This window comes from Phodopus roborovskii, unplaced genomic scaffold (genome assembly GCF_943737965.1).
Source record: "Phodopus roborovskii unplaced genomic scaffold, PHOROB, whole genome shotgun sequence".
Lineage (NCBI taxonomy): Eukaryota > Metazoa > Chordata > Mammalia > Rodentia > Cricetidae > Phodopus > Phodopus roborovskii.
The window spans coordinates 645,795-651,794 of NW_026126716.1; positions in this window are offsets into that span (position 1 = coordinate 645,795).

The following is a 6,000-nucleotide window of genomic DNA, read 5'->3' on the forward strand; positions in this document are numbered from 1 at the left end:
GAGGGAGTTGTTTCAGGGAAAACCGAGCCCAGGCTCTAGGAAAGTTCCAGTGAATCCAACATGGAGAGCCCTGCTCAGAACCTAAGCCTCAGGGGAGAGGGGGTGTGTTAACTACCCTTGCCTTGTCATCAGCTTGATGCCATCAGCTTCATTGTCAATGTCGAATCTTCATCCAGTACCTGATGGCATCTGATGAAGAGATGGACGCACAGCTAAGCACTGGCCAATCTCCTGCAGTCACCCAGTCTTACAGAAGGAGGAGGAGTGAGAAAGTGAGCAAGGAGGTAAAGACCTTGGTGGGGAAACCCACAGAAACAGCAGACCCAAGCAAGATTCGAGTGGGAGCTCAGTGCCTAAAGGCTGACAGCTGGAGAGCTTCATGAGACTGAACTCGGCCTCAGGGACTGTGGGTGACAGTCGGGTGGCTTGGGCAGTTTTGGAGACCACAACCAGCAGAAACAGAGGCCATCTCCTGTGGAGAGATCCCTTGCTAAGCCTAGGTACAGTAGGGAAGCTCTTTATCTGGTCTCAAGTGATGTCACTTACTATGCTGATTCCCCACATGGGAGTTTGTCATCCTGATGAGTGAATTGGGAGTGGGATTGGCAGAATGTGGGCATTCCCGCCAGATTGAAAGGGAACTGGGATTGGGATGTAAAATCATGTCGGTGTAACAATTTTAAAGATAAAACGAGAGCAATAAATTAGAGGAAAACGAGAAAAAGCCAAGTAATTGGCCAGTAATTGAGAAACTGGGAATCTACTCTGTCAGCGTGACCGGAACGAGAAGAATTTAGGATAATCTCTTCTTCTCTTAGCACAATAAGCACAAGACAATCCTGGTTCCTGACCTGACTTCTTGTGTTGTAAAAAAACATCTTGACATTCAGAGCACTGCAGTGGGAAATACTCCGCTCCACTTGAACTAGGTAGCTCAACTTGCAGCAGGAACCTTGGAGACAGAGGGATGGACCCACCCTAACCCTGACCTTGAGGCCAGAAGACCAACACACCTTCAGTCCTCTCCTTGATCTCTAGTGAGGCCACACCCTCTGGCAGGAGCCAATAAAGGCACATACACATGAGAAAGGTCTTCCTCTTTGCCCACTGGACTTCACCTTGAAGCAAGTCTGTTCCTTCACTGGCATTAGCTACTAATTTTCTGAATTCCTGCTAATACTAAAGACCAGCAGACAAGGTAGGTCTATGACACCTTTCTGAGTAAGTATTGCATTTTGGACTTGTATCCCAGAGTCCTTCTCATAAATCCCTTTCCTTCATACAGGTGAGGTTGTATATATATATATATATATATATATATATATATATATATATATATATTTCTGCTATAGAGAAGCTCTGTACAACAAATTTGATTTATAACATGCTGGAAACCATTCAACAGCTGAGTGTATGACCTAAGATTCAGGCTAGACAAGAAAATGGAGGGATGTAACCCTCCCAAGTATCTTAAAATGTCTTCTCTAGAAAAAAATATTGGCATCCGGAGAGAAAATTTCGGAGACGGCAGAGTCTCTAGCCCCATAGTGGTGGGGAGAAAGAGGAAAGCAGAAAATAGAAGTCTGAAATCTATCTGTGGTGATACATAGTTTCACGTTTATTAAAGCCTTGTAAATAGTTTAAGATATCCTAGAGCCATCCAAATGGCAAATCAGCAGTACTAGTGATACATGGAAGCCAAGCAGACAACTTTTCATCTGAGCACTGGGGAGACAAACACACATGGTTAGACAGAAGGAGTCTAAAATGGTAAGCAAGATCTTGGGCTTGATCTTAGAACTGGAGATGTAGAAACGTTAGGAGCCAGGTCTTGTGTAGTCAGTAAGAGTCTCAGTCTCAGTCTCAGGATTATCTCCAGGAGCTGAGGAGAGGAAGCCTTCTGATGCTTGGGGAGAGCTCATGGGCACTGGGGTATGCAAGAGATAGCGGCTTGGTGGCTTTGTCTCTCCTGTTTTCAGCTTGAAGTTCATACCCCAATATCAGTGTCTAGCTCCTGTATTTTATTTATTTATTTGTTTATTTATTTATTTATTTATTTCGTGTGTCTGTCTGTGTGTTTGTGTGTGTGTGTGTTGTTGTTGTTATTGATATCTGTAATTGTGATCCCCCAGCTGGAAGACAAATGTCCTTCTTTTTCATTTTGGATGCAGGTTAACCTTCAAAGGACCACAAGCAGAGAGGTCCGGGGACATGGCAGCCCAGTGCCTGAGCTGGTGCTACACAGTAATCAGCTTCCAGGAATTCTGCTACAGTTGGACCATAAGCAACTTCCTTTCTTTCCTGCGGGAAAGCATCGAAGCCGTTAAAAGCCCAACCTTCTCATCTGTGGCCAGTGACAAAGAGCGATGGTGTCTGAAATTACACATGAGAAAGGTCTTCCTCTTTGCCCCCTGGACTTCGCTTTGAAGCAAGTCTGTTCCTTCACTGGCATTAGCTACTAATTTTCTGAATTCCTGCTAATACTGAAGACCAGCAGACAGGGTAAGTCTATCCTACCTTACTGAGTAATGCCAAGACAAGCTGCTTGTGTTCATCAGAGCAGCCCTCTGCTGGATTCACTAAAATCTACATGTGCATCGTCTCCTCTGTTGGCTTGCTGACTGTCTTCACACTCTCTTGAGCAGCCACAAATTCCTGAATATTGTGACGAGTATTGGTTTTTCCTGCCTGCCACCTGGTCTTGTCCCACTGCCATGCCTGCCCCAATTAACACACACTGAGACTCTGTATTTGATATAATCTGTTGGCCCATTACTAGTTTCTTATCGACTAGCTCTATCTTAAGTATTAACCCATTTCTGCTGATCTATGTATTTCTTCTATCGGGGAGCCTGCCAGCATACTGCTTACTCCAGACTCTCCATCTTGGCTCTTCTCTCTACTTCCTATTTCCTTCTTGTCTCCTAGCCCCTCCTATCTTCCTTTCCTATTGGCCAACAGTGCTTTATTCATTGACCAGTATGAGAAACATATATACAGAACGACATCTCCCATCATATATTATCTATAACCATATCTATTCTCCTTTCCCTCTCCTTTTTCCCTATGTCTCATTCAAGCCATCTGGTTCTATTGAGGCATTAAATCAAAATCTCCTTCTCACAAGAACCAGCTCTGATGCTCAATAATAGTGGGTCATCCTGATATGAACAGGCAGGGAAGTTATCCCTGACTCAGGAAGAAGGCACCAACCACTCGGTCAGTTTTGATTCTACATTGCCCTCTAGTGGTCTACTGAAGTATCATCCTTAAGACCCTTGAAGCTTTGATGGTTAGTATTACTCAGAGGTGGCATTTTCCATGTGCAACATTTTCGGGGAAAGATCTCAGAGCTGCCCGAAAATAATTGCTGCGAGGCCTGGTGAAGCAGACCTGTTATGCCATCTACATGATAGACCCAGGCATGGAGATTTCAACTTCAAGGCTAGACTGGACACCCTACCCTGGCCTCCAAATAAAAGGCAAAAAGGAGAGAAGGAAGTGAGCTTGTGACAGAACACATTCCTAGTACATTGAAAGTTGCTAGAGTTAATCTCACAGTCCACTGCTTATCAGACAACTAAGCAGGACGTTTGCTGTGATACTGGGGTGGTTTTATGCTCAGCAATTATCATGTGCTTCCTTTATATGTGTGGCCCCCAGTGAAAAGAAAGACCATGGTTTTAGCCCATTTTGAGGATCGTGTGTTCACCCACTGCGCCATTTTTTTTCCTCTAAGTAGTTTGAGGTGTCTGTCATAGAAACTTATGGGACTTTATTCCAGGTCAGAAAGCTAGGTCATCCACAGTTCTGTCCTCTCCTGATCTAACCTGAAGTTTCCCACATTTTATGGTTCTGTCTCTCCTTGTCTAGACTGCAGTTTCCTGCATCTGATGATTCTGTTCTCCCTTTGTCCAATCTGTGGTTTCCTGTGTCTCATAGCTTGTCCCATCCTGCTCTAATCTGCAGTATCCTGACTCTCATGGTACTGTCTTCTCCTAGTCTAGCATGAAGTTTCCTGCATCTGTACATTTTCATCTATATTGCTTTTGGATATGTTCTATAATCCTTGTTATATAGTAGTTTGCATGTTCCACATTAAAGGACAGGGAGTGTAGGAGAATCCAAAATTATCCCTGCCTCTCAGAAAGCATGTGCCTTATAAACTGTTGCAAGCAGCTGTGCTGAGGCCTCTTTTCCAAACAGAGGTGGACTAAAGTAGCTCCTGGTCTTCTGAACCTGAAGGGGGGTGGCTATCTATCTTCATTACAGCTAGGTGTCAGGACACAAGCAACATAGGAAAAGTTTAGTTTGTGCTTCTACTCCTTTCTCTCTCATTTGCCAATATCATTAACCACCAAGAAAGGATGCACAGGGAAATGTGAGGCCTGCAGCCAGCATCTACTTCTCTGAAACTGAGCTTCTCAGAAATAGGGATACAAGAATGAAATGAATGCATGCCCTTGCAGCCTATATGAGACCCCTTGGAAACTACTCTGGTGTCTCAGGAATGACTACCAAAGCTAAAAAGATTCAAATTTATGTGAGCCTATCATAGAAAACAAAACCAATTTCACTCAATAGGGTCAACCCAAAGAAAGATACCAGGTAATTTAAAATATTGACTTAAAAAAAACCTGGTATTGTGGTAGAGGCAGGTGGATCGCTTTGAGTTCAAACTATTCCGGTCTACACATAGTGAGATCCAGGACAATCTGAACTATATAATGAGACACAGTCTAGGAAAAAACAATCTCATGAAGCTCTTTTGTAGACAACATGGGTTCAGGACAGCCTGAAAAGTGACTTCCTCAGGTTTAAAGGCTACAGAATTAGAAAAACGGACCTTAGGCTATGCATTATATATGTAAAAGCCTCTACTGTTGATGACTCTAAATACTAAATGTAGTGTCACCTACTGACCAAAGCAATGCATGTGACCTAGCATGCAATTTCTATTCCCTGTGTGTCTACTTCTTCAGTGCTGGAAGGGTTTGCCCAGTAGACTGCCCAGTATCGAGCTGCAGGAGAGCTCAATCTCAACAGTACATCTGTTGCCCATCAAGTGGGAAACTGGGGTTCCATCCACAACATTGTGGGGCATAATAAAATAAATTGAGGGAAATAAGTTCTCATGTCAGACTCTGTTCTCAAATGGCTTCTGGTGTCATTGCTAAAGTAAAAGAATGGAGACAGCACAATGAGTGAGTGGGTAAGGGAGCTAGGCACAAAGATTGACAACCAGAGCTTAATGTCTTAAACTCAATGAGAGATGGAAAGAAGCAACTATTACAAGTTCTCTTCTGACCTCCAAATACATGACATGGTTACAACAAATGCATACACCCAAACACATTAATTAAACCAACCAACCTGACAGATGCTGCTGCCACTGTATCCATGTTCTCCTCAATCAAATTCCTCCAGCTCTGCTCACCAGTCCTCTCTGTTCTGAGGCCAGTGTTTGAATCTAGTGCAAAATCACAGCCAAAAAGTTCATAATCTGTGTCTTGTATTTTTGAGGGCAGGGATGAAGCTGGTATCATCTGTTAAGCAGTGCTATCTTGTGAAGTACTCAAAGTCATCGTGTGAAGCAAGCACAGGAGAATCCACACTCCAAGATCTGAAAAAAAAAAAAAAAAAAAAAAAAAAAAAAAAAAAACAGAATCCAAATTGTCTTGAAATCTTGCAGGACAGGCATTGGTGGTGCACAACTTTATCCCATCACTCAGAAAGTAGAAGCAAGAGGATCTCTATGAGTTCAAGTCCAGCCTGATCACCAAGAGCTAGTTCCAGAACAGCCTCTGAAACCACAGAAAAATCCTGTCTCAAAAAAAAAAAAAAAAAAAAAAAAAAAAAAAAATGAAAGGAAAGGAAAGAAAACAACCAGAAAAACCTTCAGATCCGATCAATTCCAGCTTTAAGTTTTTAGATTAGGATTGTTAAATCAAAAAAACCATGCCCAATCATTTTGGATAAGATAAGATATACTCACCCTCT